Source organism: Alexandromys fortis, unplaced genomic scaffold (genome assembly GCF_014885135.2).
Source record: "Alexandromys fortis isolate MF-2015 unplaced genomic scaffold, M_Fortis_MF-2015_v1.1 scaffold_62, whole genome shotgun sequence".
In the NCBI taxonomy this organism is placed as follows: domain Eukaryota; kingdom Metazoa; phylum Chordata; class Mammalia; order Rodentia; family Cricetidae; genus Alexandromys; species Alexandromys fortis.
Genome location: NW_026067942.1, coordinates 3,056,466 through 3,082,572, shown reverse-complemented (window position 1 = coordinate 3,082,572; position 26,107 = coordinate 3,056,466). Strand labels below are relative to the sequence as shown.

Sequence of the window (26,107 nt, the reverse complement as noted above, 5' to 3'; positions counted from 1 at the left end):
GAAGAGGTCCTGGCAGACAATCCAGGGTGTTACAGGCTTAAGGTACAGCGAAGATGCTGCTGAGGACAGGCTGAGACGACTCTGTGGGAGAGAACTTCCTGCTTTTCCAGAGGAAGGTACCAATACTCACATCAAGGCAGCTCATAACTGCCTGTTACTCTAGCTTCAAGGAATCTAAAGCCCTCTTTGACCTCTTTGGATACCCAAACACATGTGTGCGTGTATACATGCACATGTACATACCCTGCCACACGCACACTCGCGCACGCGCGCGCGCACACACACACACACACACACACACACACACACACACTGCTTTAAAAACAACAGTAACAAGGAAGATGTTAAGAGACAAGCATTTACCCCAATTCCCATCATGAACAGCAATACTGAGAACGTTTCATGGGGTAAGCTCAATAATGTTTTTTCAGGCACTGAGAAGTCAGAAGAAAGGAGCCCCAACTAGAGCAATTAAAAAGAAGAAAGTCTTTATAAGTGATTGGTAGCCAGGGTCCCTGTGGGGACCTGATTTTTCTATTGTCATTATCTATAAGGTGGCCATTTGCAGATCTTGCAGTGCAGAAGGCTCTTTGTACATGAAGCTTGTTGAAAGGCATTGTGGGTGGACTCACTGGCCTTCTCATGACAGCGTCTCCTGCACCCGAGGAATCCCTGCTCGACTCTAACCACACCTCTTTCCCCCAAGGTCTCTCCTTAACCAATTCTCTTTCCCTCTTGCCTTCTCGTCCATCTCCTCTCCCACTTCAAGAACAGTGAAGAGCAAATGAACTGGGTGCCCCCCAGGGCCAGTTTGTTGTATTTGCCACCACAGGCACCTAATGCCCGTGCTTTTCACGCTAAGTCCAGCCTGACTGTACTGGAGGGGCTTTTCTTGCTCTCCTGAGTCTCCAAGATCCTGGACATTCTGATGACTTCACCAGGCACAGAGATGATTCCTTGGTCTACCTTGTCATTCCCTGATGGAGCCTACCAGCCCTAACCATGCCCTGGGAAACTATATTACATGATGAATGATATATTTCAACATTCAAAACAATGCCCCACCCCCGGAAACAACTCAAATGTCCATCAAAAACTGAATGGAAAACTAAATCATGAGGGAATATCATTCCTCTTGAAGGAGAAGATTCTATACCACGACAAATGGCAAAACATAGAAGATATATTTAGTAAACTAAAGCAGAGAGAGAGAATGGCAAATACTATCTTGGTGTAGTTACCTGAAGCACCTAGAGTGCTCATCACAGAGACAGACAGGAAGTAGCACGGTACATGTTTCATCACAGAGACAGACAGGAAGTAGCACGGTACATGTTTCATCACAGAGACAGACAGGAAGTAGCATGGCACATGCTTCATCACAGACAGAAAGTAATATGGTCCAAGTCGAGGGATAGAGAGTAATGGATAGGTATTGCTTCGAATTTTAATTGAGATGATAACACCGGTCTACAGATGGGTGTTCATGTCCTCCCTACACCATATGAATAAATTCAACGCCACAGAACTCTATAGTTTTTGCCTATAAAGAAAACTACTGGAATTGGATGATGGTTAGTTGGTAAAGTGCATGCGTTGCAAGCCTGAAGACCAGAATGTGATCTTCAGAACACTCAAACATAATGGTGGGATTGTGGTGATGGAGGAAGGACATTGGTTAATTATAATAAAGAAACTGCCTTGGCCCGTTTTATTGGTTAGAACATAGGTGGGTGGAGTAAACAGAAGAGAATGCTGGGAGAAAGAAGCTTAGTCGAGGAGTCGCTATGATTCTCCCACTCCAGACAGATGCAGGTTAAGATCTTCTCTGGTAAACCACCTCGTGGGCTACACAGATTATTAGAAATGGGTTAGATTAATATGTAAGAGCTAGCCAATAAGAGGCTGAAACTAGCCGGGCAAGGCAGTGTTTAAAAGAATACAGTTTCCGTGTAATTATTTTGGGGCATAAGCTAGCCATGTGGGCGGCCGGGTGCCGGGGACGCAGCCCCACCGCTCCTTCAACAGAGTGCTCCTATCACTACATTGTGGCATGTTTATAGTTCAAGTACTGGAGAGATGGAGTCGAAAGGATTCTTGGGGCTCACTGGCCAGTGAGCTTAATCTAATAGGCGGGCTATGGGCAAATGAGAAACCCTGAATCCCAAACAAAGCAGATGGTATGTCTGCATGATACCTAAGACTGTCCTCTGGCCTTCCTTCTTTCTAAATACTCATTGGTCACTTACTCTGCATCGCGGAGAGTAGTATGAGCTAGGACACACTAGAACTCGTGATCTAGAAGGGACAGGGAATAGATCAGAAGTAACAGGACATCCCATAAAGTTGAGAAGTATTAAGTTTCTTCATAGAAGATAATAAAGGCCTGGCTTGGAATGGTGGGGGGGGTATGCCATCATGGGGGTAGGGGTGGAGGACACAGAGCTTAGAAGAAAAGCTGAGATGCTGGCTTCGAATAGGAGTGAGGTCAAAACGAAAGACTTCGTAGATGAACATTCCTAACAGTGAGAACAACAGTGAATGGAAAGGCAGAGGTACCAGAGGTGACTTGGCTCGATGGAAGCTTCACATAGCCAAGGAGCATGCAGCCGCCTAAAGAGGGACACAATAGATCATGGGGCGGGGGGGGGGGGGGGCTGAGAAATGACATTAAGCCTATTAGACTATTTTCCATAAAAGCTGAATGAGAACATTGGCCTCAATCCCCCATCTCCCTTCCTCTTCACCGATGTATTCAATTATAAAGATGCTAAGCCTGGGAGTCCTGTCCAAGCACAGCTACCTTGCCAGCAATGTCATCACTGGGTGTCCTCACCCTCCCAGAACACCACCAACACCCCTTCTCATGCACACCACATCTTCCTGACTTCATCTGCAGCAGTAGCTACTACACGGCTCACGGGGGACCCCCCCCCATAGCCCCTTGCCACCACCCCCACTTCTGAAAGACTCTGCCAAGTGCATTACGTAAGCTCCCTTTCTGACTCACGTACCCTCCGAGGACCATTCCTCTGACTCACTTCTCCCTGTTCGCACTCATCCTTTTCTCCTCTCATCTCTCATCTCTCTTCGAATCTATTTCCCCATGGACAGCCTTGACTATTCCTCTTTCCCACTTCATTCTGTCTACCTCCAACTTGGCTCTTCGCCATGACAGGGAATGCACTTAGCCGTCCCCGGGGCGTTTGTCACCTGTCCTTCTGAGCTTGCACAGGGATTACTCTCTGCTCCAGTCTCCACCTCTGACTATCAGAGACAAACGTTACATCCTGACTCCCCGGCTTGTGCGTTCCCTCTGTCCCTGCCTTCTCTATACACCAGTCTCTGTCAACAGAAGTACTCAGTAGGCAGACTTTGTTAGGGGAAATGAAGGGTTTCACTGTGATAAAGAAGTAAGAATCACCCCATTTACCAAGAAAGGTAAAAAAGACTTCTTGCCATTCTTGGAAATTATAAGCTGGCTAACAACGTGCAAGGGAGAAACACAACAAGCTGGGCTGTCTCCAGCTAGGTATTAAAGCACACTTAAGTTCACCTCAGCATCCAAATTTCTTCTTGAAAAATCTGGACAGGAAGAGCTTCAGGAGGGAGACATGTATGGCAGGCCTTGAAGAATAGCTGAGGTTTTAGAAAGCCTGAGAAGGGGTTGGCGGGGAGCTAGAAGCCAAAGACGAGAGAAAATGACAAACCGTGAGTGAAAAAGGTCACACCCAAGGTCTAATCAAAAGAACGGGATGGGTTAAGGCAGCACAGACTCTCTGTGCCAAGTCATTGCCGATGGGAGGAGATATGGAGACTCCACGCGACTTCTGTGGGGACAACTGAATCATGAAGGAATGGGATTCTGGTCAGGGCTGGCATTGAGGATGGACAACTAAAAAGGCCAAGGACCAAGTTACCTTGGAAGGAACATGCTATCATCCGGTCCTAAGCAACTAGAGTAAGGCAGTGAATTTTTTTATTATTATTATTATTATTATTATTATTATTATTATTATATTGCTTGATTTATTGTACATATTTAGGGAGTACAGTGTGACAACTTAAAACATTTGTGTAACATATTCCTTAGCTTCTTTACCTTTGCTGGGATAAAATATCCTGAGAAATGTAACTTAAGGGAGAAAGGGCTTACTCCGACTCATCACTCATAGGCACAGTCCAACCTTGAAGGTGGGGGCCAAGGTGGTGGGAGCTTGAAGCAGCTGGTTAGATGGTGTCCTAATCAGGAAGCAGAGAGTGATGGATGCCTGGGGCACTCGTACAGTTCAGAATCTACCCACAGTACGCAGGTCTTTCCACCTAAATGTATCAACATAACCCCCACAGACACAGACACGTCTAGAGGTCATGCTGTGGCATGATTTTAGATTCTGCACAATTGAACAATCAACACTAACTATTACAGAGGGGTAAAGGTCAAGTTGGGGTGACTGGCATGTACAGTTCCAGATCATTACCACGTGTGTGAGAACTTCTCTTCTGGGGGGTTGGACGTATGGATGACGTGTGATCATCCCAATTCTCAAATTAAAACCCTGCTCCCTTTGCCTCCTCCCTAATCCTCTTGAACCGAGTGTTCCTTATCCTCAGCTATGCCCCACCTCCCAGATGTTCCCAAACAACAGACATCACCAAGGCCTTGACCACTCAAAGCAGACATTTTTACACTATAAAATTCCCATCTGCAACTAGTCTACAACCTATGGCAATCAAGGACCCTGCTGAAACAAAACACAAAAGATGGAAAATTAACATCACTTTTCTTTTTTTCCAGCAAAAGGCCAATCTAAAAGCAAACAAGCAAATGAAAAACAAAACAAAATGAGATCATAAACACCCCCTAACATGAAATCATTTTTGACTACTATTCTACAATGAAAAGACAGACAAAGCAAAATTAAAGGGAATACATAAAACAAAAAGAAATTTATATAACACATTAAATTTAATTATTTATTTGCTTGGGATTTTTTTTTGTATGTGTGACGTTATGCTTGCCACAGCACATGAATGGGTATCAGAGGACAATTTTTAGAAGTAGCCTCTCTCCTTTCACAATGTGGGTCCCAGTGTTCAAACTCGAGCCATCTGACTTGGCATCAAATGCCTTTACCCAGCAAACCACCCGATCACTCCTTAGCATATCAATTGTAAAAGGAGTTAAGATTCTTAGTATATAAGAATGCTTTGAAAATTAAGAAAAATGATAATGAGATTAATACAAACAATGCTGGCCAGGCAATACCAACATGTGAATTTATAAAATGGCATTTAACAAGTAAAAATGATGATAGGTATTCAGTTCAATTTACAAAGTTTAAGATGCAAATACAAACAGCTCAAGTTCCACCTTCAAACAATAAACCTGCAGAGGGTGTTTGAAAGAATGGCTTCCTAGAAATGCTGGTGCAAGGGTAATCTGTACAATTCCCTAAGGTTCATTGACAATTTTTTATAGAAGTGAAACTACAGACTCATCTTTGTTCAGAAATCCTGCTTTGGATAACAGTGCCCCCACCTACAAAGTGATTCCATTTATAGGAAAATCAGCTGCAGAATGTCCATCTTTAAAAAACTCTTTCAACCAAATTCTTCATATTTCCCTGTCTACAGCCCTTCTCCTTCTTGCCCCTGTCCATTTTTCTTACTGGTTTCATATGTCTCTCCGACGCCTGGCTCCCTCAACTATCTTTGTTAGCTCTGTCTCTGGATCATCTCCCGTGCTCTGCCAATGGCTTTCTCTAACCAGGATCACTCTTCATTTAGACCAGGGCATTTCATCACAGAGATTCCTCATCATGCCTATTCCCACACGACCAAGTGCCTCTTGCACACCTACTGTGCCTCTGACACACTTGTGTCTCTTCTTGCTGGCCACCTGAACCCAGTCTGCCTGCCTTCTTCCAAGACAGTGGTGTCATATTGGTCCCTTACTGGCCAAGTCCTTCAGCATCTACGGAGAAGTCCACTCAGTCATCACCTCAGTGCTGGACTTCAATAGCTTCATCCCTGATGTCTTCTGTATCATCATTCTTCCCAACTCCAGTTAGAGTACATCTGATTGGCTGAGGGACGACCTGGGAAAAACTGTGAGGGTACGCAGTGTATATTTGAGACAGATTGATATTGGCAGCTCTAGTATCTGCCACATCCCTTAGGGTAAAGAAGCAACTATTTCATCCTCCACAAGGCGGCGCAATGAAGGCCTGCCGTGTAGCAAGCAAGGCTATTGTTAAAGAAGCATTTCTGAAGAGAAAAGTCAAAGTTCTATCGACTAACTTAGTAACTAGTTTACAAAGTTGATTTCTTGTCCAAGAAGGTAGAGTGAACCAGGATGCTCGAGGGTAAGCAGTGCCTTGCCTTCCGCTCAACACAGAGCGGTTCCATCTTCATGTGTTCCGTATTCCCACACTCCCGTATCAGCTCTCCCACCACCCGCACTCAGTGACCACATGACTTAATGCAATGCTGGCTCAGCATGATGAACACACACACACAGCATTCACACACCATATATAATACACCTATCACATCAGACAACATATCTACTATATCCCTTCACACACGCATGCACACACACACACAGAGCCATCATACACCATATATAACATACCTATCACACACAGACAACACATCTACTATATACCTTCACACACACACATACACACACAGCAATCATACACCATATATAACACCCCCATCACACGCAGACAACACATCTACTATATAGCTTCACACACACACATGGACACACACAGAGCCACAGGTTTAGGACTCAGCCCCCCCCCCCAGCAATGAGTTGCACTTTACACTCCACCCCAATGTTGTTGGCTACCCAGAACTTTTGTCCGACTACAAGTGAGAGCCTTGTGTGAAGTCCCTCTCTGATCCTGGTAATATGTTACTGGAGAAGTTCACAGCACATGGGAAAGCACTTTCCCTGTGTGTTAAGTTATAAAATAATGTTACAAAGGCTCCATATGAAATAGCAAATCATTGCGAATACATGCAAGGGGCACAGAGCTTCGTGCTCTGGTCCCCTGCCCTCCTAGAGCCTCCATGTGCTTTCTGTTTTTTTCTGGTTTTTGTTTGTTTGTTTGTTTGGTTTTTGTTTTTTTTGTTTGTTTGTTTTTTTTGTTTTTTTTTTTGTTTTTTTTTTTTTGAGACAGGATTTCTCTGTAACTTTGGGGCCTGTCCTGGAACTAGCTCTTGTAGACCAGGCTGGCCTCAAACTCACAGAGATCCTCCATGTGTTTTCTGAACATCACGTTTCGGGGCTTTTCATGGCATCTTCATTGAGGAGCGCTGGCAGGTCACTGGCTCGACCTCCATCTCCTTTCTCACTCCTTAAAGATGAGAATGTAGCTGAAAGTTCCAAGTTCTGTCCACGGTTTTGTCTTTCTGGAGAGCGGCTCTCATTCAGAAGCATAAGGGTGCTATCAGTTCAGTAAGAGGAGTTCTTATACAGTGGGAAATTCCAAGGTATTAGAAGCCTTATCAAGAATAGGTGCTGATCCCAAACACGATTCTCACCACACATCACAATTTCCCAGGCACACTCGGATTCCTGTAATTTATATGAAAAGCTGGATTAAGGCGTTGCAGGAGAGAAACGAATGGGCTGATGGGCCAGGGCACCATTTCTTAGAAAGGAGGTGCGGTTAGGACGTGCTCACTGGATTCTCACACCCAAAAGGATCGCTATTAGGACAATAAAGAAGTTGATCACTTCATTAATGTGAAAGTAAGCATTTGGACGTCCCTGCTGCACATACTCAGAGGCTTCGAGAATGCACAGCATAGCACATGCACATAAAAACACACAAACGCACACACATATGATATCTATATAAATATATATGCCGCCAGATTCTATTCCTACTACAAACATTTTGCATTTCTAAGTGGTTTTGGTTACAAACTGAGATCTAATTTATCACAAATTTTTCTCATGGATTTGAGAGGGAAAAATGGTAGATTTGCCTAATAAGGGCAAATGAGTGGATTCCATTGTCCCTGGAAATTTCGGCTCACACGAACAGCACCAGGCTAAGCACCAGGGGCAAAAGCCTGTAACACACACCAGGAGCAGGGCCGCCACCCAGCATCGTTTCTGAAATCAGAGGAAGGACGTCAAATCATCATGGCTGGAATCCATTTGTATTCCCAGGGCACATATCTAGTGTGTTGGAAATTCACAGAGAGGCTTTCTTAAGGGTTCCTGAAACATCCACACTGGAGATAAGCCACACTCGCAGGCTCCAGTGCGCTAGGAGTGGGTCTTCCCCTTTTAACTGGCACTTAGGCATGCCTTTAGAAAGAAGGAGAGTCTTCACCACATTCTATTCGGTAAAGCATACCTCACATCTTGTCCCTGGGGAGCCAACATCAAGCCTTCTGCTCATTTTCAACCATAAGTAAATGCCATTGATGAAGTCAGTAAATATGGAAACAATACAAACGGCCAGGAAGGGCAGGGAAAAAAAAAAAAAAGACTGCCAAGATATTCTGCCCCAGCTTGCAACGAAAAGGTATTAAAATACCAATGATACAAAAATAGAGGAGCAATTATTCTTAGGAGCTGGGAAGGGGAGAGGAGCCATTCCCAGACTTCATAAGCTGGGTGGCTTGAAGGTCTCATTGATTACTTGATCAGTTGGTTGGCGAATGATTAGTCCTCGGAAGGTCGGAATTAGTGACTGAGGCTCTGCCTCCTCGGAATAAAATGTGTGGCTTCCCCTCTCCCACCGCGGTGACAGATGATATCTGTTTCCTCCCGTGAGTCTTGAATTTAAGAGCCACTGAAGCTCAGCAACACTATATTCTGGCTCAAATGAGCTGAAAATTGCATTCAATTTGAATTTCAAAACTGGAGGGGAGGAAGGGAGGGAAAAACCCCTCCGTACCCGTCAACTATCCATACTTTTTCCTACTTCCTCCTGCTTAGGCACAGTTCTGCCAGGCTGGGGACCCGGAGCCCAGGATGTGCTGCAGGACAAAGAGCATTGCTGGATTCCTGCCCAGTCTGAGTTTAAAAATAAACTTTTAATAGACAGGATCAAAGCAAACCCCACTTTTACGTACATGCATAATGCAGAATGCCGCCCTCCAAACGAATAGATTTATTTCTCTTTCCCAAACCCAAACTGGCCTGCCTTCCACTCCCCTTTCTGATGTAGTCTGCCAGTGATAGGGGTGATGGTGCTTTCTCGGGAAAACTTCACGAAGGTAAATTATTTCCTAAATTTAATTCCTGGGCTGATGAGATGGCTCCACGGGGAAAAGGACGGCTGGCCAAGCGTGAAGACTTGAGTTTGTGTAACCAGCACAAATGTAAAACATCAGGTGCATGAAAACCCAGTCATGGGGGCACAGAGACAGGAGGATGCCCTGCACTGAAAAATAAAGATGGTGGAAAGAGACTGAAGAAGATGCCAACATTCACCTATGGCCTCTCCAAAGGCAGGCCATCTCTACACACACGCACACACCCCATTCGTTCCTATGCAGCTCACTTAAAACCTCATTCCATGATTTCTACCCCTTTACGTGCCTCGCGTTAAAGAAGATGTGTTCTCTGAAAGTACGGAGAGGAACCAGTAATGTTTTTCAAATCAAGTCTTATTTGAAAACCTCTAAGAGAACTGTTATTTAAAGCAATCTTGTGATAAATACTTTATAAAAGCCAGCCTACTTTTTATATGCAACTAATTGGCCCTTTTTGCAGGAGCACAACAAATGTGAATTTGAAGAACACTCAAGTTTTCTGAAGCAAAACCTTTCAGACAAGTAGATTTATGTGCAAACAATATTTGAAATAAAAAGGATACTACTATGAGCAATATATCATACCCCAGACTCATAGGACTGACGGGTTTCGGGCCAAAACTCCTCTTTAAGGATTTGACTGAGACAACAAAGCAAAGGCCACCTTGATTCTACCCCTAAAAACTGAAATTTTCCCGCCCTGAAACACTCAGGAGCAGGCACCACAGAGAGGAACAGGGGACAGAACCAGTATGCATTTCTAGACAAACACTCCTGAGTCTGTCATACTGCACATGCTCAGTAGGCCCTCAGCATAAGAATGGCATCGTCCCTCCTACCAGGAGGAGGCAGTTCCTACTGCATCCTCTGCCTGGGCTCCACCTATGTGCCAGACCTGGAAGGAAGCATGGCCCTTCCCCCACCCCATCAAGCCTCCAGTGACAGCCATCTCTGTGTAGTTCATAGGTCAAGTGAAATTACTGCACTCAGAACACCAGCAGAGTAATGGGTGGTGACCTATGGTTCTCAATGGAGATCTATAGTTTTCCTTCAAAAAAACAAAGTGAAAGAAACTCAACATTTATCCATGGAAATAACAGAGCATTCGGGAGATAATGAGTTTGTAATTCAGTTTGCAGAAGCTGCAATCAGAGAGTTTTGCCTATCATGATCACAGAACGAGAGGCACAGAAAAGTAATATCTTATACTCTACTCACCAACATGCAGAACTCAGAAACAGGCTGACCCCGATAACCACATTTCACAGGCTGGCTAACTAATCTCAGTGCTGGGCAAGAAGCCTCATGATCCCTACCACCCACATGACATCTTTATGTCAAGACATCAGCACATGCAACAAAATGAAGCCCTGGAGACCATTAAAATTGCTGCTTTGGGGTCAGATATAGCAATACATGCCTGTAATCCCAGCACTTTGCAGGCGGAAACAGGACAGATCTCTGTGAGTTTGAAGCCAGTCTGATCTACACAGGAAGTTCCTAGCCAGGCAAGGCTACACATAGTGAGACAAGGTTACACTGTGAAACCCTGCCCATTTAAAAAAAAATTGCTTTTCCATTTTAAAAGACTAAACATGGAAAACATTAGCTCTTTCGTTGACTGTGTCATTGGTTATAAACCAAACTCTCGCGGCCACAACACAACGTGATAGACAAAGATATTGATGCGCTGCCTGACCCTCGCATGTGTACCAGCAGGCATGATGTCACACAGATCTTAAGAGAACACTGGCATCTCCCAGCCTCGTGGGGAAGGACCTTACCTTTCAAACTGCAGCAGTGTTAGCGTGGGATGCTTTCCTTACATCTTCATCATCTAAGGTCGTTTCATTGATGAACCAGCAGATAGCTCTATTCATTTATGAGCAAGGAGTCAACCCAAAAGACAAAAAAGAAAAGGGAAAAGTGAGGTCATTTTCTTGGCCACTGCATTTAATAAAATCTTCCAGGCAATAGAGTTGAGCACACATTAATAGCTATGATAGATTTCTGAGCCTTTAGTGAGTCTTTGATTTCCCTATATCTACATTCAGGGCTATATTAACACTCCAACCAAGGGATAGTCTTCAATTTTATTTTAGGTTTTCTTTCTTTTCAGCTTTCCTGGATTTATTAATCTTTTGTTCCTCTCTTTTTTTAGTGAATGTACCAGTCAGAGTTTCAGGGTAGTTCCCATTATAACACTGGGTATAGTTTTCGGAAGAAAAAACAACAACACAAAAACGTTCTTTCAAGGCCGATGGACTCACTTGACATGAGTCAGAAAACCACATGGGTTTCTCCCTCCACACGTGAGGGCTTGTTTCTTATTTGGGAATGGATGGAAAGGCATGTGTTTGAAAAGTAACTTCTCAGTGGGCTTCAACCAAAAGTGAACAAAATGGCTACTGGCAGCATGTCCATCGAAGGAAGCTCTTGGGTCAATTCTTATTAAATGGCTTGTAGTTTTTCAATTTTGAAATGCAAAGGAGACCAATACATAGGATGTGGCACTTGTCATCATCACCGTTACATAGAAAAGCTGTTCTGAGCAACAGTGACGTAGACTTATACCTCATGGAAGGAACATGGGAAAGCCCACAACCGACAGGTAACTGGATGCTCCTAATAACTGGTTGGATGTCTGGCCTGGTACAGTGACTTATGTAAAAGAGGTGAAACAATTAAGCAGCGAGGTGGCACCAGGCCAGTTTCCATGAAACTCTCTGAGGACATAAGTTTGCTAGCTTCGGACCTTGGGAGGGAGCTTTTCGAGATGTCTGCATTGCCTTCAGAAAGCTGCTAGCTCTCCTCACTGGGACACTCTTCAGGTCCATAGTCCTCTACCCACCCCATCCTGCACAACCACTGAACCAGACCCACTTGGCAAGGATGGAGTTAAAATTACAATACATGACAAACGACCAAGAGTGAAGCTCTGAGGCTATGAAAAATATGCAGATGAAAACATAGTTTATTTGCTTTGATAAATACTGGTGTACTGGAAAACGAAGGTATCATTTTGAAGAAAATTTTTGGGTAGAATGAGAGCCAAAGATCCTGTAGGACCAGAGAAGAGGGATGGAGGGGTCCGGTGTAGGTTGGAATTTGACAGGGAGTAGGGTCAAGAAAGGAGGCTACTTGGCAGAGAAAACTAGAGCCCACTTATGAATGAGCCAGGAGGCAGGAAAACACAAATGTGAAAAACTACCCCTATTTATTTTGCGGGATTGTGAGCACAGGAGGCCTGCTGAAAAGCTGTAATCTGTGGAGTGGAGAAGAACATTAGGAAAGACCCCACCCAAATGGCACTGCGGAGTTAGAAGCCTGGGGAAGTTGATTTGGATTTGTGTCTTTAGAGAAACCGAGGAACAGAGGGAACGTGGTGCAGGTGCTGATCTGAGCAGTCATGCTGCTGTCTGAACACGGTGACCACGGTTGCGACCAACAGAACTGCAGTGCTCAAGGTAACACTGAAAATGTGTTACTCAGGCCGGTGAGATGGCTCATGGCTACAGACACTTGTCAGGCAAGCATGGTGACCAGAATGTATGTAAAAACGGCTGTGGGAACCAGTTTTTGGATTCCATGTACCCAAAGTCCCAGGGTAAGAGAAGATGATGGATAGAAAAACATGTGAAATTAATTTCTATTCCTTCTATGATGGCTACTTAATAAAATGAAGTCCTGTTGTCCCCCCCCCAATAAATCCTGGTTTGGGGGATGATCTTAATCAAGATGGACAACTTATTAGCAAAAAGTGAATAATACATTGAAAAAAGTGAAACCAACAAGACCAGCTAAACAACCTTCAGAACTTCAGTGACAGAGGCTAGCAGGCAACTCAATGAAGTCAAGCGCTTGCCTAACATACAAGAAGTGCTAGGTTCCGTTCTCAGTGCCACATAAACTGGGCATGGTGAGACATGGCTGTAATTCCAGTACTCAGAAGGTGGAGGCAAGAGGACCAGAAGTTCAAGGTCATCCTCGGCTACGTGGCAAATTTCAAGGCAAGCAAGAGCTGCATGCTACCTTAACACCTCAAAAAGGACAAGAAAAAATTAGTGGCAAAATCCATGAGGGAGAGAACTTCTTTGGGTAACCTAGAACACTCACAACACTCCATCTCACCTAGCTTCATGAATCTCAAGCAAACAGAAAATACAGATGGGAACACACAGTTTTATAAACTGGAAATTGCTTACATCTAGTTAACTACTGAGGATGGATTATGAGCCGACTACAAAGAAGTCATTCTAGGATCCAGCACTGGTAGATTTGTGGCTTGGATGTTCATTGTACAGGGAACACCTTCACACCCCTCACCGTATGGAGAGCGACAGTCCACTCTGGTCGTGATGTGTGAGGCTTAGGGGGTCAGCATCATGACTGCCTCCCTAGCCCACAGAATATTTTTACATCCTATCTGAATGTAAACTGCCACGAAGCCACTGACCCTAGCGCAATGGGATTTCTTGTGCCATCTCCACATTTACCCTAAACCACCCCTTTCAGAAGCCTCTGCAATTTACAAGCACTTCCTCTGAAAGGGAAGTACCTCTTCACCTCCAGAGGGCAAAAGCTGGTACTAAGTCCCTAGTCTGTGCTGAAAATGGACTTACCAAGAAAGAGAGAAACCATTGGGTACATCATAGTCCTGACCTCATAGTATCATAGTCAAAGAAAACACACCTCTCCTTAGGGAAAACCGCTGTTAAATCTATCTCACTACACCATGTAGCCTTAGAACCGAACCGACGTCCACACAGGTACCAAAGTTTGAGCAGAACATTTTTGCCATCAGTTCACATACTGCCAAGACCAGCGAGTAGACAGCGCAAGTTCCCCTGTTCCCTCTGCATATAAACCAAGCACAGAGAGAGACAGAAGAGGCCAGCAGTAATGCCTCAGCTCCCTGCATGTCATATCATGTTTTGTTCATGCTGATCTGAACAGATTTAACTACTTGAGAGTAGTTCTATAAAGGCCATCGGAAGAGGCAATAGTAGCAAATGCAGGATATACACAGGAAGTACTGTTCGCTAGGTAAGAAGACAGCAAAAAGGACTTCAGCGTCTTCCAGGAAACATTCTCACAAGGGAAAAATAGAATAGAATGGGATAGAATAGAATGGTCACAAACTAAGCTAGTTTGAAAGTGGGTAATAAGCTATCTATTTAGATACATCTTTATCCCATGATGGATAAAACAGAAAATTCCCCTCAGTGTAAGTGAGCTCAAACTCAGCATTCTGGAATCAATCTTCTCATTATCTGCCCCCTCCCCATTTCTATAATATAGGCAAGTGACTTTGGTACATTTTATAATAGAAAAAGCTTTATTGTTAATGAAGACAGAGTATTTTCAAAGTTCGTGATTTTTTTAATAACTCATCCCAAATGCTCATCTAACATTTTGCTAAACATTCCTCTTCTACTTTATCTCTGACTTGTAGGAAATCAGGAAGGAATAAGGAAAATATGTAGGGAGAAAAGAAAACTTAGTAAATGACTAAGAAAAATGATGAGAAGGAACAGGATAGAAAATTTACCTTCTATTCCAACAGATTAGGACCCTTCGAGCACCCTAAGTGAAATAAAGCATGGCTTCTTGTGTCCTACAAAATAGAAGGGCATTGCTAACTATCAGGGGCCTGTGTGTTTGTGTGTCTCTGTGTATGAGAGAAACACAGAGACAGAGAGAAACAGTGGGGGCAGAAGGGAGATGAAAGAGAGAAAGCAAACCTAGAGAAACCCCTTTACAAACAATGGAAATAAAGCCCTGGAAGGCAATCTGGCTTACACAGTCATGAGGAGAAAAGCCAGAACCTCTGTGGAACAGTTTAATGTTCTACCAACCACGGTGGCCTAAAAGCTTTTCCAAGCCTTGGACAACCACAAGGGATACCCACAGGGAGGTAAGATGGAAATCTTTTCACACTCTTCAGGGAAACACAGATCACCTCATTTTCTTGGAACCTTCTAAAACTTGCTAGAGATGGGCAAGGTTACTGCTGGCCCAGCTTTCAGGGTGGTGTGATTCTTCAGGATGGTGTGATCCTTCAGGGTCATGTGATCCCTCAGGGTTGTGTGATCCTTCAGGGTCATGTGATCCATGTGAAAATCATAATTCAGAGTCTTAGGAACAACTTTTAAGGCCATCTTTCTTCCTTTTACATTCACAACCAGCCATCTCTGGTGCTGAAGATGACATAACATTTTTGCTAATTATTTCTGCTGATTAATTAAGGGCTCTTTATTACTTCCATGTACAGCAAACAGCTCCCTGTAATCTTTAACAAAGCAGAATGACGTGAATCCAAGGAGAGACGCCAAGTACCAGGCAATGCCCCAAGCCTTGTGGCAGGTAGCATTCTCAGCTTCATCAGGAGGTAGAAAGGGGGTGGGGAGTGCGGTTTTATTAAACAAACACTAAGAGCAGAGAGTGCTAAGGAGGGAGTGTGGGAAGGAAGGAGGCCTCTGCTCAGTTGGTACCTATTTTCAGAATTTCCTTGAAGCTGGCTTGGATTGAGAAGCATCAATTATTTACAAGGTGTAACATGATGCTTCCTTTGTTGAAGCAAATCTCCAAGCAGACCCCGAGAGAAAATAAAAAATGAATTAGGAAGAATTTATTAATGTGCTTGAAGAAAACAAAGATTTAGCTGTTGGGAGTGACTTCTAAAGATAGTTTGGTTCCACAGACCTTTTCTTTCTGCCACTCCTCGCCTACTTATTTTCTACAGTAGATCACACAGAGAGGGGGCATGAATCATTCCCTAAACTTCTCCTTTCTTAGCAGACTCTGGCGTGATGTATGGTCTTCATTTAAATTACAAATACACTAATCTCCACCGCTGTTTACCAAGTAGCATTTTAAATGAAAGATACAAGAAATTGCATCACTCACGCTTAAAAAATGACTTTAGACTACCAACCTAAAGAAGGTAAAAAAAATAAAAGAAGAAAGAAAGAAAGAAAGAAAGAAAGAAAGAAAGAAAGAAAGAAAGAGCGAGCGAGCCAGTGTTCTGAGTCGTCCATGGCTGCTAGATCTCAGCCTGGTGGATAAAATTCAATTAGTGGACTTTATATTAGGACCCTGATTTTGATACTTGGTCTGATCAAGAACCACCCTATTTTTTTTTCTTTTTTGCAAGGAAACAGGAGTTAGGAAAACTGAACAAACTGCTCTGAGGGAAGTTAGTCCCGAGAGCTTATTCTTCACCTACATAAAAAAACTCAGAGACCCCCCCCCACACACCAGGACAGTTCCTTATGGGTTACTTAACTAGATGATATCATTCTCCAATAGAGCACCACCTAAGTCTGTTGTTTCTGATTTTAATATATTCCAAAGTTTTCCACCTCACATTAACTTGGAAGTAAACAGAACCAATCCATCACAGGTTTGCACTACCCGTAGGTTTGATTCTGCTTCCCATGCACAGAACTGACTCTCCAGGACATCCACAGAACTCTCTCCACTAAAGCAAAGCAGTTGGGATCTCCTACAAAGCCCCTATCCCTGGACAGTGGAGACCAGGCCCACAACATCAGTACCGGTAGCCAACCGAGAGCTGAGCACTGGGCTGAATTTGAGAAATGTGGTAAGATGTCGTCGGGACCGGGGGTCCGGACTCCAGCAGGAAAGCACATGTTCAGTGTGTCAGAGGGGGCATGTCACAGGATTCGTGAAAACTCCACGCACAGCAAAAGCAACAACACTGAAGCCCAGTGCACCAAGGGGCCTAAGGGGTCCTCTGGACCACATGGTGTGGGCCACATAGAATGGCAGGAGCCCACCAAACTGATCATCACATGGCGGGTCTCTTTGGTACCTGAACAGCCATCGCCATAATTAAATACTTTTCCGAGTGACTGTCTTTCCTACCGTCAGTTGCTCTGACAGAGCTACAGATGGGGACTGGTTAAGACTGGGGAAGTGGGAACAGTTGTCCTGATCTAATACTGTTTCCTTATCCACAGGTTTTCTTTCACTCGAGGTTCTCCATGTAAGTGTCCATGCCAACAGTGGCCAGCTAGGACACTGAGTCATTTCCATAGCCCTGTAGTCCAGGTTGATGCTTAGTCCTTTTTCCCCTCCAATGACGTCGTCTAACTGAAATGCCCCAATTTAGAATCATTTCCATGTTAGAAAAGGATGAGGGATCCAAACCATATGCTCTACAACTTGTCAAGGGAATTAACTATAAAGGCAGTATCGCTATTATACAATTAAAACAAGAGCTCTTAACATACTCAATTTCCCCTGCCCTGACTTTCCTCAGTCATTATGGACAAGGAGTATGAATTCATAATTTTCAAGTAGCCCAGGTCTTTTAATATATTCTAGGAGGAGCTAAGACGCCCTCTCATGTGCATGGGCACACACACACACACACACACACACACACACACACATTTGAGCATATGTATTTCTTTATCAAGGGCAAAAATAATAATGAATATAAAGATAAGGGCTCATTCCAGGTTGTTGAAAATGTAGACTCAATAGCATATTTTGAGTGGATAAATCATACATTTTTATAACACTCATAATAGAGGGGGAAAAGCGGGCGGAGGAAAAGGAGAAGAATGGGGAAGGGGCAGGGGGGAAGAAGGAAGTGATGGGGAGGGAGAGAAGGAAACGGCAAAGCGTGCCTCAACCTTTCCATGTTATTTACTATGTAAGACATCGTATGTTTCCCCTTATAAACTTGCAGAAGGCATCTATTTGGAGGTGTTTGGGGTTGTTGTGTTCTTAAAATTTTTACAATCATAGCTCCAGAGCTTAATCAGTTGTGTGTGTTAGAAAAGCAGATGGCTCCAGTGGGCGTCTGTTTACAAGATCTTTGCATAAGGATTTGAGCTTCTTTTCAGACCGAAGCTGTGTATTTGCACTCAGAAAAGAGGCAACAAAGAATAACGAAAAGAAAAACGTCCTAGATTTCCCGGGTCCCTGGCTCCCTGCCTCCCCCCTGCCACTGTGTCCCCGGGCTTTTACAGGGATGGGCGGGAGAAGAACAGAATTGCTAAAAGTACTCTGAGCTCCTTGTCATACTTCGGGGCAGTCTAGGTGGTTATCAGGGGCTCAGCCTCAGCAGGAGCTGAAGCAGAGACCACAGAGGGATGCTGGTCACCAGCAGACTGTCTCCTTCAGCTATGCTTCTCATCCCGCCCAGGCCTGCATGCCCGGGAGGCATTGTCCATGGAGGGCCAGGTGCTCCTACATCAATTCGCCCACAGGCCAATCGGATGGAGGCAGTTCCTTGTTTGAGCTTTTCTGCCAGCAGGTGTGCCTAAGTTTGTCTCTGACAAAACCTATGGCATTGTCTGTCCTTCCGTGTCATCTGGATTTGTCCCCCTCTTGTCACTGCCCAATAAATTCCCAAGATTAAGATATTTTAGTGACATATGCAAAAAAAATCCCATGGGATTGTCAACTGCCAGTCAACTCTGCACCACATTCAATAACAAACAGAAAGAAGACACAAGGCAATGTAAATATATTTGGTCACTGAGGAGATGGCTCAGAGGTTAAGAACGCTGGTTGTTTTTCCACAGGACCCGGGTTCAATTCCCAGTGGATGCATGGCAGCTCACAACTGTCTATAACTCCATTTCCTGGGTATCCAGCATCCTTACACAGGCATATGTACATAAAAACCCCAATGCACATTTAATAAATAAACAGAAAGAAAAGAAAATATACTTGGCTACACATGATGTATTTGATTGTTCTTTGTCTATTCCAGAGGAAGTAAACGTTTTTATAACATCAGAATGATCTCCCCAAACTGATGCAACCTGACAGTGTCTTTAGGATGAAGATATATGGTGATTACTCTAGCATCAGCCCTTTGTGCCCTGGGTTTTACAACCGAATTCAACCCATCTCACACCAAAAGCACTCAGAAAAAAACTGTACTGACATGCACAGACTTCCTATCATTTTCTCTAACAGTACACACTACTCCTGCCTTATCCATACCATATTTGACATGTAAGCACCCCACTGACAATAGCATGCCACTTTATAAAGCATCTGAGGATCCTGGGATCTGGGTGTCCATAGGGCTCTCAATCTCCACGAATATCAAGGGACAAATAGAGTCACCCGAGTACAGCACCGTGTCTGGCATGAAGCTCGTCCCCAACTACCGAGGGTGGATAAAAGAAGGACTGACCCAGCAGACAGGACTCTTGGCTTCCTATGCTAATGACCTAGGACCTCGGCTGAATGTGTCATCAGTCTTTACGGTATCACATTAGGGATACCTACATAAATTAACATCCTCATGATTTACGTGTCGCTTTGCCTCTGATTTCTAACGGAAAATTTAAGAAAGCCTTTTCATTGTTTATGGCCTTTAATAAAGGAGAGCGTGTCTGCTGAAATTCAGACAGTCTTGAAATACTGTCTTGATTTTCAACAAAAGAAATTAAGTTTACTTGTGTAGGGGAACACCAACCACCATGCAGGAATCAATCCTCAAATAAAAGTGCTAGATGAAGCCATAAATAACAACAAACTTCCCACCAACGTGAAGCCAAGGCTTGAACACGGAAGATGAAACGTGTACGTGACTTCCTGTCTCCCCATTATCCCGGGCAATAATTGTTATTTGCAACATGAACTATTTTACACAATTATTGAAGATATTCATCATGTTACATAAATTAGACACTAGTATAACCAAGAAAAGTACAGCCAATGCCTACAAAATAAGTGCTTAGGGCTAAAATCAGGGGAGGATGTGAACAGCTTCCGACTTCAGGAAGCAGAAACATTTCCCACGTGTTCCTGTTATCCACCTCAATTCTGCACTTGTCTCATAAAGGTTTTTAACATGTACAATCTTTATTTCTCTCACATAAGTATTTCTTAGATATGTTTGTTTTTATTTTATGTGTCTGGGTGGCTTGCCTTGATATGTATCTGTACACCAAATTCATGCAGTGTTCATAGACACCAGAAGAGGGCAGAGGATCCCATGGAACTGGGCTTACAGAGAGTGGTGAGCCTCCATGTGGATGCTGAGAACGGAACCCAAGTTCTCAGGAAGAGCAGCCTGTGCTCTCAACTGCCGAGCCATCTCTCCAGCCTCTTATCTGTGTCTTTTTAATGTGTGGAATCTTCATGTGATGAAAGATCGGAAGCAGACTTTCTCAGGACACTGACCGTGGAATCAAGGTTAAAGTCAGTGGGTGATGGGAAATGAGACTGTTTAAAACAGAGTTATGAATTCCTCCTATTGGAGCCCTTGAATGGACCCCGTGCCTGGGTCTGTGCATACGGAGCATTTCCTGTGCTGCAGATCAAAGACATCTATGCAAGTTATTCGGGAACTTAGATAATACAGCAAGTGTCAATACTGATGCTCCCATTTAAAGCCCAATGAACTACACTTTGAACAATACCAGCAATGCTAGACCTAGGTAAGCCTCCTGGTATTAACACCTGCCTGCAAATATATAGCTCTGAGCATAGTTTACAGCATGGAATATAAACGCAAATCTGGAGATCCGAATAAATCACCTTCCTGACTGCTCAGAAACACACAGAACACACAGCCAAAAGGGGCTTTATGCATTGCACAATGGAGCAGAAGGCAGTGGTATATATTTAAATTTTCCATTTTTAAGCTGTCACTCAAAAACTTTTCCTACTTTTTTTTTAGCTTATTGATCTTACTGGCTTGTGATGAGTCTTCAGCTGCTTGGTCGGCTGCTTTTAGCTCTGCTTCTTATTAAGGGAGCTAAATCGGGAATCACAAAATGCTACTAATTTGGCGGCTTTCGATAGCAATGAAAGCTAAAAACAGCACCAAGATAGTATAACCCTCATGTTTTATTGCCCCAGAATCCCGGATTTAACTACTATACAGGATAATAAGGGGTGCAACTATGTAGATATGACAAAATAAAAGCTTGTATTAAGTATGCCAGATCAACTGTTACTAAAGTCTGATGAACCCTTTGCACAGAAATACACATATGCATATATACACTCACATATACATGCATACACATGTATATACACATGCATGTATATGTGCATTTCTATACACACATGCCACATATAAATTAATCCATATATACGTGCATTTACATATTTGTATACATGTACACATGTGCACACATGCATACTCACATGCATTGTGTGTAGATAGTATACACATGCATATATAAATGCACACGTACACATATATATACACAGATACATGTGCATAAACGTGTGTTATGTGTGTACACACATAGGCATATGTGTTCACACACATGCATATGCATGCATAATACATATATGTGCATATACATGTGCATGTATGTGTATGTACCTACATATTCGCATATACATGTATATACATAATAGACACAGATATGTGCGCATATCATGTATGTATATATATGTGCACGTATAGGCATGTGTGTTCACATAATGTATATATACATGCAGTCACATATACATGCATACACACATGAGCACTTATACATAGATAGTGCTCTGTTCTTTATACCCCCTTTAATTTACAAAGAAACATCCATTTTTAATTTCTTTTTTCATATTTAACTTTCTTTATTACTCTGTTATTTATTTAAGATGGGAGTAGATATCCTGCCATGCGCGTGGAGGGCAGAGGACAAACTAACTTTCACTTCTCTCCTTCTACCGTGTAGGTTGGTCCTGGAGCACAGACTCCAGTTGGCAGGCCATCTCAGCTGGGTGTTTTGGCTACTCTTCATCTTAATTACGGCACTGCATCAAAAGAAGACTAGCATAACATCTACGTCACCGGCAACCCTGACCAATCAATGTGTAGAACTACAATTCCAACACCCACGTGGGGCTCGGAAAATTACATACCGTAGCCACAGAGCTTACTGATGCAGACGCTCTCAGATCCATGTCTATTCTCAGATAGACTCATGCTTCACCCTGTGGTCCTGGCCTCCACGTTCCGGGTAATACTGTACCCCGTCCCCCCAGCCAACTGTGCATACTCTACAAAGAGATAGGTGACAAAAAGGAAGCCACCTCCCTGCAGGCAGGGCCATCATAAATGTCCCATAATAAAGGAGGAGAGCGCTCACAGTCTGTGATCCCAGGGCAGGCCCCTCACCTAGGGCAAAGCACTAGGTTTGTTCTTAATCCTCACATGGCCCTCTCCTGAGGCTCACACCAGCAGAGATGGGGAAAGCCACTTTTAGAAGGCCACGAAATGGATCCCCAGCAGCAGCAGCAGCAGCAGCAGCAGCTGGCATTCTGTTTGTATCACTGTGTCCCCTTCAGAGGCTCCTGGAGGAGCAAAGTCTGTTGAAAGCGACACTCACAAACAGAAAATCTGCTTCTCTCTCTCTTTTATGATGTACTTATTTTTATTTTATGTGCATGTGTGAAGGCCTGCATGTATTATGTGTGTTTGTGTGTGCACCATACCACGCCTGGTACCTGTGGAGTCCAGAAGAGGGTGTGGCATCTCCTGGCACTGTAATCGCAGGCTGTAGGAAGCAGTGAATACCATGTAGATGCTGGAGAGCAACACGAGGCCTTCTACACAGCCAGGGCTCCTGAACACCGAACCGTCTCCCCGGCCCATTTTCTTCTCCTTATCTGAAATCACTGGCCCGTAGCCATCTCTTATTTCTTTGACGGCGCCTGTTGTTGATAATTTTAAACTCCTGCGCCATCTCAAAGGGAACCACAGGATCTTCCTCTCTGCCTCCATATAGCAGTCGAAGCCCACAGACAACAGAGTGGGATACTTTCTAGAGAGCTAGCTTCCGGTCCAGACCTTTCATCTTCAGTAACGCCCCCTGCTATTTTACATACTACCTCACGGCGCTCCCATTGGCCACTTCCGTGTACGTACAATTTGCATATGCATATACACGGGGAAACAGGGACCCTCAAGGAAAGAAGGCCCAATCCCATTACTCCCCACCAGGATGGTGATGAATTGGCCCCTTAGAGCTTTTCTGACAGATAGTGGGGAACGGGTAGCTCCTGTGGCCAGAGGATGTCCTAGCTCCCCTTGCAGAAAGGTATTCAGCGCACGCAGTAATTATCCATCCATCTCATTCACACTAAAGGCATGGCAATGCAATTTTAGCCTTATAATCAAGACCATATGACAAAAACCAAGGCCATTAGGGACCAATTTCGAGCATTCTCTGCAAGACCATGATTTTCCAACTGCGCTTACATATGCTGAGCAGTTGCCTCTGCATGGCTGCAGCTGCTGCCATTTATGTCCCCCTCCCCCGCCCTTCACCCCACCCCATCCCCCGCCCCGTTTTCCAAAGCCTTTCTCGGGAATGCAATAGTGCCAAGTTTAAAGCCTTGCTAGCTTTTTTTTTTCCTTTCACCCCTCCATTAATTTTTTTCCACTTCCCAAACCCTGGTAGGAAAATGCTTAGGGTAAAATTCTACTTTCTTCTTCCCTGGCCCCTCTACCTGGACACAAACCTCCCTCTTGACCCAGTTGGCTTCACTTTGAACTAAAGCGCAGTCCTTCAGACCCGTAATTATTCCGGTGCCTTTTTGACATCACCACTTCAGGTTCATTGACATAACACTGTTATCTCCAAAAGGACGTGATGTCATCGTAAATCACAGAGCCCTGCAGGCTACACAGCACTTACCAGACAGGAAGGACGTAAATAGACCTTAAAATCGTGTAAAAGTTAGCTCAAATATCCTCACATATTATTTTGAAACACCCAACACATTTTGAGGGTGGAGAGATGACTCAGCAGTTAAGAATACTTACTGTTCCTCCAGAGGACCCGAGTTCACTTTTAGCACTCACATCAGGCAAGTCACACAGCTGCAGGGGATCCAATGCCCTCTTTGTGCCTCTGAGGGTACATGCACACATGCGGCAAACACACACACGCACACACAAAGATTCACTATCATTTAATTCATTTGGAAGACAGTGAAAATTATCAAATAGCCTACATAACTGAAAACAAGCCAGATGCTATGTTGTACAAGCATTTCTTTAGATTGTCTATGGACCCCATTGTCCTTTCTATTTCTCAGTTGGGAGAGAGGGAGGGTGAGGAGAGGGGGGGAAAGAGAGAGAGAGAGAGAGAGCACGCGAACTATTATCCCTTGCTATCAGGATATCAGCTCATGGTCACCTCATTTTGTTAGTTTATTGCATCAGGACACCTTACTTCACCATGTTTTAAATGAGACAAGGGCTGATAGGATGCCTCAGCAAGTAAGTCCCTCACGGTACAAGCCTAAAGACCTGAGTTTCACCCCTACATCCCAAGGGGTAAAACTGGAGAGCTCACTCCCAGGAGCCATCATCTGACTCCCACACACATGCTGTGGCAGAAACGCCCACCACCATACCCACAGCAAATACAAAATAAACAAATACAAATCTTTACAAACTTTACAAACTGAGGGAAATAAACTACACTATTTTCACCCGTGTTTTAACTGCAAAACTCCATGGTATTTTTTAAATGCTTCAGTAATTTCTTGGCACAATGAAATGGATTTGAAACTACAATGTAGCCCCATTCCACCTGAAATACATTCACATATTCTTAGTGACCATTCTCCAGAATGCTCTGTGATGATGCCCAACTGTATCTGAACTAGAGCCAGCAGAGTCAAGTTTGCTCAGCTTCACTGTACACCCGAGACATAGCACCTTTATTCACAGTACTTTCTTTAAAAGATTTATTCATTTTGACTCTGTGTATGAGTGTTTTGTCTGCATGTTTTTATAAGACCAAAAGAGGGCATCAGATCCCCTGAAATTGGAGTGATAGATTGTTCTCAGCTTCCATGTAGGTCCTGAAAATGAAACCCAGGTCCTTTGCAAGATCAGCAAGTGCTTTTAATCCCTGAGCCATTTCTTAGGTCCTATTCCAACTCTTGATACCTAATTTAAGGTGATTAAACCTGGCTCTTTCAAGAGAAACAAAAGCAGATTGAATTGTGTTGTTTTCAACAGATAACACCCAAAAGCTCATTGTGACTGAATCTGAGCATGTGTAAACAAAAGGATCTTATATAAAATTTGTCAAAGATCATGAACCATACTCTAGCGATGCCACGAGGCTTTAGAGGTACAGAAAACTCATGCCTGGGATCAACAAGGTTATTGTGTACACGTGGCTATGACCTCTGTGTGTCTGCTTCAGCATGTGGGAATGGGGGATTCATCTGATTCTACGTCCTTAGCACCTGGAGCTGGATTCAACTGAACTTCGAGTCTCTCCATAAGTCTTGAGAAATGATTGGCTATGATGTTATGCTGAAAGTCACCACACATTATGTATGGTCTGCAAGTGAAATGTTCTCCACAGGCTCAGATGCCTTGACCCCTTGATCCCCACTTGTTGGGGCCCTTTGAGAAGACTGTAAACCTCCAGGAGGCAGAGCCTTGCTGGAGGAAGTGGTCCACTGTGGGTGGGCCTTGAGGTTCACCTTAACTTCCTGTTCATCTCCTGCTTCCTGAGTGGTTGCGGTACAACCAGCAGCCTCTCACTTCAGTTGCCATGACTTTTTGGCCATGATGAACTGCATCCTCTAGAACATAAGCCAAAACAGGCCACCCCAGCCTTACCTTTGCTATTCCTTGACTACTCAGTTGTGTCCTCAAGAAAATCAGCTTCAAGAGAGTCGTGGATAACAGGAAAATCCCCAAGTCTTTCATGAGCCATCATAAAACTGCACAGTGAGAGAGGCTGGGGACGATGCCTTTGTCACAGGCTTTCAGTCAAGGAACAATTTTTAAAAATAAAACCTTAGAATTCTGTAAGTCTTGAAATAATAAATATATACAATT

At 43.8% G+C, this 26,107-nt stretch overlaps 1 protein-coding gene across 1 annotated transcript in view; it reads right to left on the bottom strand.

Moving 5' to 3' along the window:
• Esrrg (estrogen related receptor gamma) overlaps nt 1-26,107 on the bottom strand; it is a 541,176-nt gene that overhangs the window by 400,183 nt on the left and 114,886 nt on the right. Inside the window, exon 2 of the mRNA XM_050148263.1 lies at nt 11,076-11,163. The gene's annotated coding sequence lies outside the window, so the exon portion shown is untranslated. The remainder of the gene's footprint in view (nt 1-11,075; nt 11,164-26,107) is intronic.